General features: G+C 46.6%; 2 protein-coding genes and 1 pseudogene across 2 annotated transcripts in view; 2 read left to right on the forward strand and 1 right to left on the reverse strand.

The window, feature by feature from the left end:
- Nucleotides 1-5349, forward strand: part of LOC119431649 (contactin-like) — a 66192-nt gene extending 60843 nt beyond the window's left edge. Inside the window, exon 26 of the mRNA XM_049657963.1 lies at nt 141-5349. The gene's annotated coding sequence lies outside the window, so the exon portion shown is untranslated. The remainder of the gene's footprint in view (nt 1-140) is intronic.
- Nucleotides 5350-9111: 3762 nt separating this feature from the next.
- LOC119466146 (uncharacterized) lies at nt 9112-13250 on the reverse strand (annotated as a pseudogene).
- A 204-nt stretch (nt 13251-13454) lies between these two features.
- LOC119466145 (rho-associated protein kinase 1-like) overlaps nt 13455-17925 on the forward strand; it is a 69522-nt gene continuing 65051 nt past the window's right edge. Inside the window, 1 exon segment of the mRNA XM_049657528.1 lies at nt 13455-14228. The gene's annotated coding sequence lies outside the window, so the exon portion shown is untranslated.

The following is a 17925-nucleotide window of genomic DNA, read 5'->3' on the forward strand; positions in this document are numbered from 1 at the left end:
TTTCGGATGACACCTCAAAGGATTAGATGTCGAGAGTAAATTTTCACAAATGTCGACAATTCCAGTCTACACAGATTGGAGGGGTTTGGGCTCATGTTTACACTGGAGCTCTTGTCTCAAGCTTTGTGTTTTGGTTTCAGATATGCGGGTGGAGAGACTGGGTACCTGGAGTGCAAGGACACAAGCAGTTCAACACGAGCCTGCAATACCTGTCGAAAGAAAAGCAGCAGATAATCTTCCCGCGCGTCTCCTGGACCGTGGGGCAATGCCTGCATGTTATCATCTCTCACACTGCGCACAAGAGTGAGCAGGAAGCAGCTACGCAGGCAGCTCATCTGCAGCGTGTAGTTTGCACTGGCTTTAAAGAACAGCCCGGCGCGTTGGCTGCAGTGGCGTGGTATACATACTCCTGGTGGTCCAGACTAAACATACCGGTGCCTGAAGCCTGAGTGAAAAGCACAGAGAGTGAACACTAGCTGTGGCACGAATGACCTGATTCGTCGAGTAAGCAATTTTATCAGTGAATCAGAAAGGTGGGACACTGAAAAAACGCTGAATGAATGCTTCAAGAAATGATGTGATAGCAGCAGTGTTTTTGTTTTTTTTTAAAGCAGAGTCCAACTGCTTTTTTTTTTTTGCCACTGACTTGCTGAAACCGTCATTGCTTGACGCGCTGTTTGTGTTACAGTGGCCTAATTGTGTAACATCTTTTTTCCCAATTCATTACTTCTGCCCTTTGTCACCAGAATTGCCAGCTCAGCATCTCAGCGTGACAGAGCACACAAAAAAAGGTAATGAATAGAGTCAAAAGAAAAGGACAGTTACAAAATATGGCACCTGATCGCTGTACCACTTCAGTAGGTGACTCATCGTCCTGCCGCATCACAATGTCAGTGAAAAGGGAGTTCTAATTGCAAGTGTCTCAAGCTAGGTAACACTGGCTTGACATGGCACCATGATGGCTGGCTGTTTGAAGTTCAGCCCCAAGGTACATGGTTGTGTGACTGGGTTTGTGTTTGATGACCATTGCATTCTTCTTTTAATGAATCTCACACCACGCAGGCTGCTGAGGGAAATAGATTACTGCAAATTCTTTGTGTTCTTTTGTACAAGTTGTTTTATTGTTGCAAAAGTAAGGAGTGTCGAGGCTGATTTCTCGGGCGTGCACATAGACAGTACCTGCAGGTACTAATATGATGTGTTTTCTGCTGTTGCTAAATCATTAGCAACCATGACAGTGTGGTAGCTACAGGAGGCCTACAACCAGGCCTTTGTGCACTGTAAATGTATCTTTTATATTTTAGCCCCTGTTACAGTCGAGCCGCTTTATATTGAACTTGAACACTTGGAATTGCCTATATTTGACACTGGATATGATGCCTGAAAAAAAGAAATTTCACATAAAAACTTAGGAGCAGTGTGTGTTTGGATCGAACTTCACAGGTCAGACAAATTCATTCATTGAAAACCGTCTGCTGTACCGTGGCTTCCTGAATGTGCTTTCCTTTAGCATTTTACTTGTATGTTTGCGATGCCTCGTTTGTCCACTATCACTTTCCGCATGTGAACTTTTTTTCTGCATGGCATTATGGCATTATGCTGTAATTTAATTAGTAGTGACCTCTTTATTGGGAATAAGATGCTTTTGTAGCTAGTATTGTGCCTTGCGAGGGCTGGCTGTATGATGTCATGCTTCCTTTTAGTTCTTCTTTTGTTGTTTCTTTCTTCTTTTTTTTTTCCCCTCCTAGGCTGAAGTGCTTAGTTTTCATACAGGTGATCCTCTCTGTCGAGTGGCATCCCTTGGCAGACTTTCGGGTGGCCATCTGTGCTGAACGGTGCACATGGCACTAGATGTGTGAAGGAAGCAACCTTCAACATGCAGCCTATGGTTGCCTGGCAAATCTACAGTCTTTGTCGAAAGTATACAGGCTATTCTCTCTCCCTCCGTCACATACGTAGTTTCTCTGGCACTCCTCCTAACACTCCAGAGCTCTGAATAGTAAGCGCGAAAGGTCTCTTCACTTTCCAGGATTTGGAAACCTTTAGCATGCGACAAGAACTCCTTTAAGCAGCCTGTTGTCGTCATGGTGGTCGCAGGCAACGTAATAGCCCGTACACCTTTGACAAAGTCTGTACATTGGCATGCCACACACAGCCATCTGATCGCACTTCTCGGAATGCATGAAGTGTCCATTAAAGCTTTGCAGCAGTATGCTTTCATGTATTGAGTCTCTCGTATACATGTCAAATAATTTGTGATCTCCTTGGAGTTCAATATATTCGGGCTCGAATGTAGGCATTGACATAATTTATGAAATCACGAGTAAAAAACTTGAAACTGCAATTTTTTATGAATCTCATCCCAGTGACATCTCTTTGAGTATTTTATCTCGCTGTTTCTTGTTATTGCAGCTTTTCAGCTTTAGCAGTGGTGTGTAACCCTTAACTATGCGCAGTATCTCAAAGACAGGTTGGCAGCAGCGTATTTTGAATCTCATTTCAACATATGAGCAGGTTGACATGTTTGCAAGAATTTTCATGGTTTTAGTTGTACATTTTGTGCAGATGTAATTTTGGAACCGTTCGCCCAAAAGGGATTCAAGTGTTTGCCGATGGTGTTGAATCTCGCCCTTTTTAGGGTTTGTACCCTGCAGATGCATCTGTACCACGTATATTAAGTTATTTGCTGAGTCAAAGACTCTGCAGAGAGAGAGAGAGCTGGACAGATAACCAAGATAAGTACATAGCCTAGGTCGCTCGATAGATGCCTTTTGTTGTTGCATCACGACATCGCGACGTTGGCAAGGCAGGTAACAAGCCCAGTGGCATTCCTGCTCCAACGCTGGCGATGTGTTTCATAATGCACTTCTTATCTTGCCAGTTTTTCTAGTACAGTCATCCTTTCTCACAACCGTTGTACAGACAATGATGTTGGATTCACAAAGCTTGCTCAGCCACGTATCAGCCTGACATTGGCCCTACTTTCTGTATTAGAGGGGCATTGCCAACGTGCAAGACCTTCAGGTAGCTAGCGATTAGCCTATGGCAAAAGAGTTTGTGATAATTTAGGTCTGAAGTTTTGTGATGAAGCCAGATAGTTTAAATCTCACGGACTGGCTCTTCTTTACTGCTGTTTCAGGCTGCTGTCACTTCCTAGTATTGCAAGCAGTGTGTCATTGTTTTACATGGCGTGCTTTTAGTTCTGTACACTTTTTATCGCTGTACTTTGTCTTGCGTATGTAGGGCCTTTTTGTTTTATTTCTTGCAACACCAATCTGCTCGAGAATTGTATTATTCGCATGTCTTTCGTAAAAAGGAGAAACCACTCAGTTCTGCTAGGGGATTGTGCCCTCGAGGTTATGACATGTAGATGGGCCTCATGAAATGTGTGCCAGGTGTTTTAATGTCAGAGGTGCAGGATTTTAGTTATACTTCGATGCTCGAGGTTGTTGGAAGTGTTCGTTTATGTCTTGTAGGATACATATTGAAGAGGGTTTAGTGGTTGTGGCTGTGAGTAATGTTTGATTGGTGCAGTTTCCATCGTCAACTTCCGTCCTGGTTTCACGAAACCACTATCTCTGCAGCTTCTGGAGATCGAATTCCAGTTGTCTCTTTTTTTTTTCTTTATGTCAGGTGTTCATACTGCATTTTATTATTATGCATGCATCATAATTGCTGCAGAAAGCCAGCCTCCAAGGCATTTCGCATTGGTTTGTTTAACAGGCTCGTCAGCCACACTATAATCTAAAAGTGTGAACCAGTTATTAGAAATTAGAAAAAGGCAGGTTATTTTACAGAAGTTGATTTATTGTTGCCAAAAAAAAATAAAAGAAGAAAAAAACACTAGTAGGCTAATGAGGAATGTACGACTCAAACATTACAGTGATTGTTTCGACACACTAGTGACAAATGCAAAATTTGGTCATCGGCTTGGTTAAATAAATATTAACACTAATTTTATCATTGTCATCAAAAACACTTCTCATCTATCTGATAGTTGACTAGCAAGGACGTTTTTAACATTCCAGATGGCCATAAAGCCAATGAAGAAGTTTTGTCCTTGCAGAATTTAGTGCACCTGCCGCACAATATGTATAAAAGTCATTTTAAGTAAATGAGTTATCTCGTACCTCTAATGAAACTTAAAAAAAAGGCAAAATTAAAGCTTCAAGCTATGTTGATTACAGCACTGGCTTATTGCCTGACAGTAACAGTACCTACTATTCCTAGCTGCCTGATTGGCTCAACTTCGTTTGCATCTGAAGTTAGTTGTGTAAAATTACCTTCAGTTGAGTTAGTGTGATGGGAATGTGACATTTTGCCATTTGTGTAGTGTACCCACCTGTTCATAGTGGGACGCTGCACAAGCTACCTGTTGATGCACTGCCACTAAGTGACTTTTGTCATTCGACTGCGTAACTACCTTGCCTTTAGAAGTGTGTGTAAGAAGGTCTTAAGTGTGTCTGGATCTACACTTATATTCATTCCTATATTCTGATGTTATTGAGGTGGAATTTGCCATTGTATCATGTTCATTTCCTTGTGTCTTTTATTTGTCATTGCTTTACGTCTTTTTTACTGATGATGCTTTGTATCTGGCATACTGATGTTGTTTTATGTCTGACTTGCTGATGTTGCTTTATGTCCGACATGCCGAAAGGGTTGACATAATGTTTACGATGTTGCACCAAGAGCCGTCTCTTGATGTTTTAGGGATACTATCATTATTGAGGATGTGTTGTCTTGTAGCTTTTAATTGATCCCGCCGTCGTGAGCCGACTGTAACTGCCTGAAGTGCTGCAGTGCCTCTTTCATGAATTCTTCAGGCTAGTGACTGTGCAATGCAGTAAACTGTCATTGTGAGCTGTCGTGACATTCTTATAAATGGTGTGGCAATATATTTACTAGAAATTCAAATGGGCCAAAATGAATTAAAGGCCCGTGTGTGACTCTCATGCCAGTAATTAATCCTACCTCTGTAATGAATTACTCTAGCAGCAAATTGGAGACTTGCAATGCAGTTTGATCACACTTATGTAAATGCAGCTGTCATTTCAATCTATAACCAGTGTACCGAGTGTGTGTAGTTGCTCTTCTTTTTTTTTTTATGTGAGATTGGAACTTTGCCAAGCAAAGTTGCGTCTGAATGAATATGCAACTTGTCATTTTTTTACAACTTTTTTGCTTGTTTGTATTGTAGAGGAAAAAATATGAAGTGTGTTTCTTGTAAGTGCATTGAAAACATTCCAGAGACTATGCGCAATTTGTCCAAACAGGTTTCACATGTACATATGGCAATACCACTGTGTGGAGGAATGCCTGATAATAAAAGACAACATATTTTTCAACGTGTTCCCGCTCAGTCTGAAGCTCATTCTTTCATGCCAAAGTACGCTTAGTTCAAAGCTTTCAATTTTTATGCGAGTACGCTCACTGGAAACAGTAGTCATGTCAAAACTGCATGACTTTGCACACAACATTCTGCAGCAGTGCTTGCAACCTACACATATTGTGTACTATTGCGCGTTCTTGACATGGTTTGTAGGCGATGTCGATATTGATCTGCAGCCATACAATGAACGTAGAACAGCCATTCTGAAACCGAGGAATGTTTGACTTGTCAGGTAAAACACTTTTCTCCCTACTGTGCACCGCAAAGGTACAACTGCCAGCAAAGTTAATGCTAGTTAATTTTCTTTATTAATGCTGAAATTTTTTTTTCTAAATTTTATCAAGGAAATGGGGCAATTTCATGCAATTTGCCTCTGGTAGTGCGTTGAACACTGCAAGAAAAGATTTGGCAGTTCAGGCGACGCAGTGACAGGAATAGCAAGACATTGTTACGCTTGAACTCCTCGGACAGTGTTCTAACTGTACATGAATGCAGCATGTATACGATGCAGCACACATAGCAACTCCTCCTGGGCAGAACGAACAGTGCCCTGGGAGCTACTAGGCACCTCACAGCGCTGATGTGATAAGGAGCACCACCAGTGGCATTGCAGGCATTGTGCCTCGGCGGTGTACGAGACAAGGTCGACAGAAAATCGTCGTCGTTAGTCAGAGCCAAGTTATATTAGACAACGTTAGTTTGATGTGTTTACTGCTCATACCAGAGTGGACACACAGTAGCTCAGCAGGAATGCTAGTGTGCACAACATTCATGCCTGCAGCGGAATGCGGAACACTGTCCTTGCTTCGCAACTGAGGGTAGCATTGATGGTGCACCCACTTCGCTTCATAGTTTTTGCAGCCAAATGGCATTCTGCATCTCTGGAGACCCTCTAACCTTCCGCATGGCAACCATGCATGCGGAGTCAGCGAGACAGCACAACAACGGTGGCGGAGACGGCATGAATTTGCCTAGTGTCCATATAATTGCTATTGCAGTAATACCAACCAGCCGCGATTTGTTTCTGACTGAACTTGAATCTGGAGAATCTGTCTGTTGCCAGACGAAGTTTACACATTTCACCTTACAGCCACCGTGTGCAGTGCTGTTGCTACAGCTGTAGCCAAAGCATGCGACATCAAGCACGATACAATATGCAGAAACGTGCAGAGGCTTGGAATAGCCCTACCAGTTGATTGTGTTAGCCCACTGGTTGTTGTGACCGCAGTCATTCTGAACACATGCAGGAGTACAATTAGCTGAATCATTTACATTGAATTGTGGAGTGCTGCAAGCCTTGCTTATTGCTTGGACTTGTTTCTTGCTTGCACTTGCATCTTGAATGGTTAAAATTGCCTCCTTGCCCCTGGCATGGCAACTGCCCACTTCCAAGTTCTCATCGGCACAGATAATCTCGCACTGTGTCCTACTTACAAGGATCTGGATATGACTGGATGGGCAGAGAATGTTCAGCTTGGCACCTTGGCCAAAAAGCGTGCTACATATAGCCAGTCGGTAGGTCACGCAGAATGTCAACGTGCACAGCCGACTTCCTACTCGAGATTAGCTGAATGCCCATATTGGAGATTATGAAAACCGTGGCTACTTCAATGCAAGATCCACTGATATGGATTGGTCTTGTCTTGGCTTTGAGAGTTCCATAGGTTGCTCATAATAATTGCCCTCGATGGCAATTCCACTCCTTGATGATTGTATCAAGGAGTAGGGGTGTGGTATAAACCTTACCAGTACCTTCCATCACCTGGGCCAGGGACCTAACACCTGGTGATTCTAGAATACAGCAGCTGGGCTCTTATGGTTACAGTGGATGATCGATAGCACCTGCTCCAGCTATGACGTTTGTGCCATCAGGCATGACATGCTTTGGGATGGCAGACAGTGCAGTTGCAGTTGAAAAAGATAGCAGAAAATGTCGGTGACCAGAAGAGTAAGAACTTGGAGGACGCATAAGCTTTGCCTTTAAGAGTGCAACACGATAGCATTCAGAGATCCCCAACTGCTGCTCACGCTTCCCGACAACTGCATCTTGTTCAACCGCACTGTACCTGCCAATGCTGGCGACGAATGCTATGCACAAAGGTGAGCTTTCTGGTTCTTTTTTTTTTCGTTCCCCCGCATGGCAGGATCCGCCGCTGCCGCGGATAGGAGCGCCGTCTGGATGGTGTTGCAAGGAATCGAGCAGGGCCCGCAGCTCCTACCTAGACAGACCTCAAACGGCAGCTGGAAAAGGGGTTTGTGTTTGAGTATCCGGGTAACAGAATTGTTTTCTCGTATATTCAAATTACAATCCGACGCTATCATGTCTGTAGGTTGTCTGTAAGTCGTACTTCACGAATTACCCGACACATTTTACTTTCAGAAATTCAATTAGTTTAGTAACGCCTATACACCACGCGGAGGGCCTGCATGGTTCGGGATGGTTTTTCTTTCACGGATAATGCCGCTGACTCCGACACCGGATTTTCTACAAAGGGCCTTTAACGCTGTCGCGTTAAAACTGCCGCACCATGCTGCTGTGCAGTAACACGCAGATGGTGAGGGAGCTTCGCTCTTCCCACACTTCCAGCGTGAGGCACGAATAGCATTTGAGCAATCAAGAATTTTGCGAGGAGCGCACTCTCATGACGCTCTGGGGCACGCGCCTGCGGCGCATGGCCGGGCCTGCCCGGGAAGCTGCTTTGTCCAGGTGTCTGTCACTGGGAGCCTCAGCTGGCCATCCTTTCATAAGCCATGGCCCCGAGCCTACAACCTGTATATCATAATCTTTAAATCTTACATTCGTATGCTGGCCAGCCGTCAAAGTGAAAAATTCTTCCCAAGCCACAAGCGTCTACCGCACTACCCTCGAATCCGAGGAATGGAGACGGCTTAGTACTCCTGCTATCGACTTGTCAGTTGAGTGCGGTTTAATTGCACTTTCTGCCACTCTGACCGCGAGTCACTCTTGCGAATATTTTTCAGCTACCACTGTACCAGGCATCGAAGGGGCCCTGAAACCCCTAACTATAATCGTAGAATGGCTTTGCTATTAAATGACATCACCTCACGAATTTCCAGCCGCAAAATTTTTTTCAGTCCTTTTAGTACAAACGGAGTTAGACATAGTTATCACACCGATGAGTCTTTCTCTCCTTTCGTCTCCACTAGAACGCTGGGAGCTAAACGGGGGATATGGCTACGCCCCACCCCAAAGCTGAGCATCTACGGCCCTCTGTGGAGGCTGTGCTATCTACGCTATGAAGCATGCTGCTGCTATCTCAAAGGCCACGCACAGCATACGCAATTGTGTGTAGACCTGCAGTGGAAAAATGAAATGCTTTTTCTGTCTTTCTGAGATCGCATATATTTTTCGTTTAATTAAAAATCAGCAATATTTGGCTTCTATGTTCAAGGAGCCTTTTCTACAGATCTGCACCGTTTTCTTACTAGCATGTCCAAAAGTGTTTCAGAGCCCCTTCAAAAAGTAGTGGTACCTGCACAACGCAAAGCTCCGTGCTTTCGACATTTTTCTGAATATGCCTTGCAGCAATTATCTGAATAAAAGAAACAAAGCAACTAAATACAGCGGGGATCACTAACTGTAAATGCTGCACTTTTTTTTGTTTTGCTACGCAACTCAGGTTGCTGTTTATTTTTCGCACACAGAAGAATCCAGGACTATAATACATTGCCACATGATGTCAAATAACTCCTTCAGCGTCATTTTGTAAAATTTCTTTCCTTTGGATTCCTATAATTTATCACAATGAGTGGCTGATCTCGCCAATCATTGCGAGCCAAACAACAAAGGACAGAATGAACAGATAAAAGTAAAATGAATCATTACATATTTCGCATCCGCTTTTCACTCTTCTCCGAAATCCATGTTCTGCGCAGTGTGTAATGACAACACTCGGATGCCGACTTGTAAACAGCACAGCCAAGAAGACATTGGCGATGCAAGATTATGGCACTGACTTGCACTTATTTTGCATGTGGCAATATACTTGCCTCCTTTTATGTATTTTTTTCGTCCTGATGTGCTCAGACAATAATTTCAGTATTTCCACTTTGTGGCATCACCAAAGCTGGTTTGTCAAACGGTGCATTCCATTGTGTGTTTTGTTTCCCATCCTCACATTCACCTTCCTGTATATTTAGCTGCAGGTAACATAACTGACAAATTGCAAGTCAGTGCCCTCTGCAGTTGCATGTCTCTGTGCTGATAGTCCTACTTTTCCGTCAGTAAGAACAAGAACCAACTCACTTGATTCACGTCAACCGAGAGGCTGTTTTTAATTAAAAACACATCACTTAAAAATAAAAAGGTCGAGTCAGTTACATAATTACTGAGTTTTAGCTTGTACTGAAGCATACTGCCTTTTGCAGAACACCAGCCTACTGGAGCTGTGGATGCCAGCAGCATAACTGGTAGTTACATCTTGTGACATTATGTCCAACTACAATGTTTCATATGTTTTTGTGTTGCGCATATTCTCACCGAAAGAAAGTCCTAACAAGAACTGCACATGAACAGTTATGTCACTAGTGACGCGCACCAGCAGCTAAGAATGTAGTTGGCAATTGCAATAATAAAGTTTTAAAATAGGGTACCCAAGCCACACCTAAGCATTGGGGGACATGAACTCCGTTGTGGGTCCTTCGCACTCTTTTGAGCTTGCTGAGCATTTTGCACGCATGGCAGTTTGCATCCCCAGGCGCTTGGACAACCTAATTTAATTCTAATAGCCCTGCATCTTCTCTGGTTAAGATCTGCATCGCAAGATGTTGCTACCATTATTGTTCCTGCCACATGAACACCCAGTATTTCGTAAACGCTAATACATTTATGGACAAGCTTACGCTCTCTAGTATGACGGCACAGATTTGGAAGGATTTCCGATGTGTTATTGTCAACAAAGATGCTCTCAAAACTCGCAAACATGAGTCTTTGGGTGTCTTAGAATGAAATGTTATCTTTGTGTGCCACAAAATAGCACCACCGATGTGGCTGCCCATGTATGCAGATCTGATAACCCAATATTCTGCAAGTGGAAATAGCTTACGGAGAGGCTAAAGATCTATTATTCAGTTTTCCACAGGAACACATCACCACTGTTCTGGCCCACAGAGCACATCACTCATAACCTCCAGCGACTAGCGTCTATCACAGCAGCGATGCAGGCTGTTCATGGCAAGTAACGCCGAATAACCTGGGTGTACCTCTCGAGATGGTGTCAACAAATGTCAGTACTTTCTCAGCTTGGCATGTTATCCTTTGTAAACAAACACACACAACTGATGCCACGTCTTTTTACAAATGCACTTAATCATCACTGGCGATGTAGACTCTGGATGACCTATATAGACCGCATGCCTCAAGGCTGTGTCCCAATAATTCTCTTCCAACTAACCATAACGCAAGCCTAACCGTATGCAGGCCTCTTCAACCGTATTTTATTCTCCGTTCCATTCCACAAGTCTTGCTTGCTTCTTTGCCTCAGTGAGGACACCTTCAAATACAGCACAAAATCTGTGGCCAGTGTGTCAAACTTCCTGGTCAATAAGTTGCCGCCATTCGTACAATCTTGGATTTCTCCAATGTCCTGCAGGAGTATGAGAAATAGCTATCACGTAAGCTTATGCTCCTCGGTACCTGGCAATGTCTTGTTGAATATGTTTGTGGATCTTGCTCTACATTTAAAAATTCAATTTGCACTGTTGGGAACAGAACTTGTCATTGGGTGGGATCTGGATGACTGAATGGCTACATGCGACAAGGCTTGTCTTGTTAAAATGGTTAAAGTTGATACATCCTGTCATCAGTCCTCATTCTTTTCAAAGAGCCCATCCAATATCCCGGGTGCCTACTGAGCATGATGTTTGGAGCTGCTGGACACACGAGTGAAGAAAGAACAAAGGGAAACTTAATGAGCTCGATGAAACTCATCAATTTTGAGTGCAGTGCATGACCAGAAGGAGAGTTCGTTCGACACTATCACTATTCTACATTATAACATCAAGCTTTCTTGCGTTCCCAAGTGCACATTGGGCCTTTCATTCAATTTTGGTCTTCAGGCCATTCAGAGTTCTGAAATCCTGTGAAACATGAGCCCTGTTCAGGCAAAAAACTCTTTGGCCAACTTCTTGCCCCTGGCAATCTAGTCCCCCAAGGTATGAGCATCTCATTTCATCATCACAAGGTGTTGTCTCAAACGTCTCTGGTTGCCAACTTGATGGCCAGAGCATCTCTCTTGATCCTGGCCTTGTGCAGCATCTCATCTGAAACCTGTGGGGATATGGCACTGATGCTGGATGAGTTGCGGTGATGCCTTCCGCCCAGCGAGGTTCAAAGCGATCCCCTTTGGCTTCACAGATATTGTGCAGCACACAGCAGGCCAAAACCAAGTCTCCCACACTACTCAGGTCTCCTTCGTACTTGGCTGCTAGGCACTTCCAGCGAGCCTTCAACTTCAGCACCGTCTGCGAAGCGTAGCCTATGGCTCCATTAAGGGCGCTGTTGTACGTCCTCTGCGGCTTCGGTGGCCGCGAAGTCGTATGGCTTCAACACTTCAGGACGAAGCGGAAACGACGAATCCGCCACGAGGTACGCAAAAGGTCCGGGCGTTCTGGACTCGGCTGAAGACGACGGCGCGTCTTGCTCAAGGGCGGTGAGTTCGGGCACAAACGCCCAGTCTTCTAGCCTGCCCGGACGAGAGGGCGTCTGACCAGCCCGAGCTGCCGTGATCTGGCCGTCGCGACCAACCACGACCTGAAGCAGACAGGCGTACAAGTCCGCCTGGCCTGGCACGGCATACTCAGCCTTGACATAGTTCGGTGGGCTCACAGAGATGTAAGTCGAGCAGATTACGCCGTGGCAGCCGGGCAGGCCGTAGACTTCTTCGAAGAAGCTCGGCGTGTTTTCGCAAGGCTTGATTACTCGCGGCATGACGTGCAGTATGAGTGCCTGGATGGCTTCCTTGAGGATCAGGCACGCTGATGAGCGCCCCACGCCGAACAGCTGGCTGAGGACCTTGTAGTGGCAGTTGTTGGACAGACGCCAGAGGAACACGGCGACCTTCTTTTCAACGGGTGTCGCGGGTCTCCAGGCCGTGTCGTGCGTCGCAATGTGATCGCGCAGCAGGTCGCAGGCGTGCTCGAAGGTGGCGCGGCTCAGGTGAAAGTTGTGAAGCCAATCCTGCGCGCTGAAGTCAGGCGGACATGACGTGCAGCCAAAAGTTGTCGCTACGCACGCGCGTCCAAATGCGACGTCTGCGTCCGCCAACGCTGCCGCCGCGACCACCGAGTCCCGGCCCGGTTCTCCGCGGGGACTTTGGCTCCGGAGTCGGAGACTTCCGAGCGGCTAAAAGGGCCACGAGACGGCGATTCCGCTGTTGCAGTGCTCGCATCCGACGCTCCTGGCGCTTACGTCGGAGCCGCAACAGCATCAGTCCTGCGGCCACGACCCCAAAAGTGGCCATGTAGAGCGTGCGTTCCTGCGCGTCCATGGTAGTGCGACTAGTAGAACACGTGAGCTTCACAATAAAAGTGCACTCGGATACCGTATTTACATCCCGAAGGCAGCAGCAACGGCTGGTATAGTACGTGGCACTGTACTGCGTTGTTCCCGTGTAGATTCTGGGCGAACCGGCACATTCACGGTTGTGCCAGCTGCATACGTTTCGTTTCAACGATCCACCTGCGTTATCGCCGTTATATCAATGCAAAAGACTCGTCATGCGCGCAGTCAAAGGCTTGTGGACATTCTAATCACCACACATAGCGCAAAGCTAATTCACAGCACGAAGTACGTTGCAATTTTCACAGTTGGATCACTGCTGTTCACTTTTGTTCACGCAGTAGGCACAGCGATGTGAAATGCCCCTGTTGGTGTTTGGTCGTGCTTTCAAACACAGTCGCACTGCCGGATCTGGCGCTAGCGAAGCATCTGATCATGAGAGTGTTTCGGCGAGTGAGCGTACCTTGCCCGTACCACGGACCTGTACTGCCCGTACTAAATGTAGTGCATTAAATTGCATTTGGTGGTTGATTTGGCAAGTTCACTTCGACTCTTTAATCCGGTAATGCTCTACGGACAACACCTAAAGTCGCACTAGTCTTTCTCTTCTTTATCCAATCTTATTGTGGCTGACACAGATCCAACAGCACCTTAGAAGGATGGAAATAAAGTGAGTTAAGCGTATTAAGTGTCACATTACCCGAAATATCAAAAGGTCCCAATTTTTGGTGCGCTCGCTCAGCACAGCTCAGCACAAAACGGCGGTTAGAGCAGGCAGCGCCGAATTCGGCTGGCAACAAGGAGTAGCGAGCAGCCAAAGCAAAAGCTGCATCGTCCGACAGCAAGCTCTGTTGATTTGGGGTGTCTGCCTTTGCCGAGTGTTAGGTGTGTGTAGGCGGTTTTTCGGATCGCAGCGTCAAAATACATCGAAAAGAAGCGAAGCGTGAAACCCGCGCCTCGGCGTCTGGCTGTGCGGCAGCGTGTTGCGACCGCAAGTGGCCGGGCACCACCTGCGACAGTCGAAGAGGGGCTCTGGCGACGACAAAGGCGCCGATGAACGTCGCGGACGGACCATCATGCGGGAACCGCGAGTCTCTTCGAGGTGGACATGCCTAGCGTCGGCGGTGCTGTTCGCCGGACAGTAGTGTTTGTGCCGAGTGGCTATGAGTCCCCGTGGGGCTTCGGGAGAACCACGCAGCCTTCCCGTTGTTTACAGTGCACGCTCGCGTAGCAGACGAAGGGAGCCCGACGACTTGTACTGACAGGACGACTGCGACAGGAGGGGCAGCGTCTTCCCCCGAAACGTCTCTCTCAAAGGTGAGACGGCGCGCGCGCGTTCCCGTGTTCCCCGAGGAGCCGTTGACGACAAAAGTGAAACCTCTCATAACCTGTGCGCGCGTGTGCTAGCGGCGGCGGCGGCTGACCAGCCAGAGCTCGTCACCGCGTTTGTTTTTCTTTTCCTAGTATAATCCCGCCGGCACTGCCGTCTCGTAAACGCCTAGGGGGCGAGGGAGGGGGGGGGGGATAAAAAAGCAAGCACAAATATCTTGTGGCTGCCCACTCCACGACGGGATACTGGGGCCCCACCTCTCCCCATGGTGCGGATGCGTTGCCAGCTTCGAAATAGAGAAATCGCGGCCACCAGAGCATCACCGCTTTCCTTTCGACGGGCGGGCGGGCGGCGCGGGGTGGTGGACACACTTCCCAAGTCGCGCTTCGCCGTCGCTCGCCGCAGGTTTCCTTCCGGGCGTTCAGTCGTGTGGCGAGGGAGCATCGGACGAGACGGACGGACGGCGGCGGCTTTTCCACGCTTCGCTTAACGGGACATCCTCCGCGCGTTTTGTTGTTTCGCTTGAAGAAACCGCAGCGAGCTGCCGCTAACGAGCCAGCAGCTGTCGCACCGTAATTGACAGGGAGCGCGCGATTCTCTCTCCGAAGAATCGGCGCTCGCAGCCCTCTGGGGCTTCGCCCGCGTCTTCCGCCGGTGACGCCGGGCTCTTGGCGCGCCCCTGCGATTCTTTCGTTTCCTTGTTTCTTTCTTTCCGTGTGTCTTTCTACGACGCGAATGGTGAACAAGAAATTGCGCGAGCTTAAAGAACGCGCCGGATTGACAGAGGGCGGCGCGCGTTTGAGCGTCGCAAATCCTCATCGACGACTCGATTTCTCCGGCCGCTTAGACAAACACGCCAGAGAGGCACGCGTGGCGTTCGTTCGTTTGTTGGGTTTTCGCGGTTTTGCTGGGAGGTTGGCGCGATCGCGTTCCGGCGCAGTGATTCAGAGAGCATCTGCCCGTCTTCCGGTGCGCAACTACACAGCTTCGACCTGTGCTTCGGCAGTTTCACTTTTTTTTTTTTTTTTCCCCTTTCTAGTTGCGGTCGTACGAAATGCTATGGCATTGCTCGTTTCACCTTGACATTGAGCGAGTGTATCAATCAGCGCCGCATCGACGGTGTCGGCTGCGCTCTTATCTCGAGCTGGTTATCTCCTTCAGCTCATCGCAAAGACCAGTCGCTCATCGCTCGCTCAGTGTGACGGGAAGTTAACAAAATCGCATTGGGGTACACGATATGGAAAGAAAACAATGCAAATGACGCCAGAAATTTTACTCTGTTAAGCAGGAATCGGCTGCATTGTCGAGGAGTCATGTCTAATGAAAGAAAAGATATCTAACTTAGGGGGGGGGGTAACGTACTCAACGCTTGGGCTAGTTGTTCCCTGCATGATTCAGAGTATTTAACATTTTGGACAGCCTGTAAATTAGTGCACTTCGCAGTAACAAGATCACACATTCATTGCGCTCCGTATTGTCACACATGATTTTTCACAAAGCCTTTATGATTTTTATTCTTAGCTTATATCTCAAAGTGTCGCTTATGTTGACTTCAAGGAGTTGGTACTGTGTCATGTTAATCACAGTCTGAACTGCTTTATGCACACGGCATAAGGAACTGTTACGCAGCAGCAGGTAGACATTAGTGCAAAAGCAAGTTCCCCGAAGTTCAGTTCAATGATTACACAATAATTGTCGTCATTGCTTTGACAGCTGTCCATGTTGGGTAAATCGGAGGCAGCTGATTGTCCCTGTTTTGCCCTTAGGTTCTCATTGTGTATGGACACACAAGCAGTGAATCAGTGCTATCATCACGCTGACCAATACATAAACTGGAGCCCTACGCACAGTCACAGGTGGTATTTAACAATGGCTGGCCCAGCCCATGACCAATTGGAGCTACCTGGCTGATTGACTTAAAATAATTACATAGTCCTCTGATTCGTGCAGCTGAGCAAAAAGTGATCTCCCATATTTCCATTAAATAGTACCCAAAGTTTTCCTGGCATGCATGGCTCGGTTGAGTGCAGGGACCATATTCTTGATCACTTTCAGGCACACTTTCACTTTTACATGATACAGCTTCCAGCACAACAGCTCACTTAAGCAGCGGGAGTTTTGCCCTCTGGCTTAGCCAATCAAATCAGCATCCGCTGAAATTCATATCCCTGAAAGTGACCTGTTTAGAATACGTCCCTGAAACTGGCCAATTTAGAGGCACAGTTGACTTGAGAAGTTATGTGCAAGAAAACTGATGGCAAAACCATCTGCAGTAGCTCTGTCATATTGCGTTTCTGAACAGCGTGACGTACGGGGATCGATTCCGCACGCCTCCATAAATTGTGGGAGATTTATTGACCATTACACCAGGCCAGCGAATGCAGTTAAGAAAGAGCAGTAGAGCCAGACCTAGTCTCACACAGCGGCGGTGCAGAGCCGCTGGCGTCGTTTTCTTCACAACAGTGAACTTAATTTGGCACTGACAGACACGAACACAAGAAGGTGCACAGGGCACACGAAGCATTACTTTCAACTTGACTCATGAGTTGAAAGTAGCGCTTCATGTGTCACATGCCCCTTGTGTCCGTGTGTGTCTGTGCTAAAACAATCCAGCCTTATGTGAGAGGATGCTTGGTAAGCCAGAATGGATGATGCACAAGGGAAGGACAGGTGGTGATGCCATCCTGAGTCCTGAAGTACCCACCCCAGCTTGCCGGGATGTAATTTCGATGGCTACTGCTCGGGCCTGGTTTATTTTTTATCGCTGAATGTCACTGAATTGTATTCTGAGAGAGCCCAAGACAAGTTTCGAAAGCTTTTCCTCACTAAAATCACCGAAATACAAAAAAATACAGAAACGTACTTTTAATTTGTAACGTCATACTGACGTACTGGCGCCTCAGGTGACACACCTTGCTCTTGTTGTTCTTGTCTCTTTCTCCATCCCTGTTTACTGCACTGTTGTTAATTACAGACCAGTTCCAATTTGTCTAGTTTACCACACTAAAAAAGTTTGCAATCTTTCGTGCTTATCCTGTCCCTAACCAGTTATTGTATCCATCTTGCGTGCTTATCTTCCTTCCTTTTGCACTGCATGCCCGGTACTTACTTGTCACGAATTGCATGCACATTGCTAGGGTGACATAGCATTCTTGACAGGGAAGTAGTGAGCGGCTAAGCTTTAAAAAAGGGAATGCAAGCAAGACGTATGACTAATATTGTTTAGGGACAAGGTACGGCCGAAACGGTGTGAACATATTTTAAGAGTGCATTCCTCTATATGCTAGGCCCTTTTGTGCCCCCAATTTCTTAGAGGAGTACTGACCCAAAAATTGGTGTTTTGCTTTTTTTGCAAACCCAAGGGGCACGCTCTCCCCTCTTATCCCATCGAGTGTTCAGTGGACTTAGCTTTCCGCTGCATGACCATTGTGTGCGCATATGCGCCAGTGATATCTGGTGTTACGCGACCGACACAACAGATTTCAGTGACATGATGAGTCTCCTTTTTCACGTCTGAAGCCGCGTTGCTCTTGGCGTGCATTTTGAAATTATCACATTAAAACATAACAATTACTTATTTGTTGCACTCTCAGGGAATAGAGGCTCCATTACCATGTTACAGCTATCCAATAAAGACAAAACAAAAATTTTCTGTGAGTACTGCTTGTAACCCTTTCAGTGTCA

Source organism: Dermacentor silvarum, chromosome 10 (genome assembly GCF_013339745.2).
Source record: "Dermacentor silvarum isolate Dsil-2018 chromosome 10, BIME_Dsil_1.4, whole genome shotgun sequence".
Taxonomy (NCBI): domain Eukaryota; kingdom Metazoa; phylum Arthropoda; class Arachnida; order Ixodida; family Ixodidae; genus Dermacentor; species Dermacentor silvarum.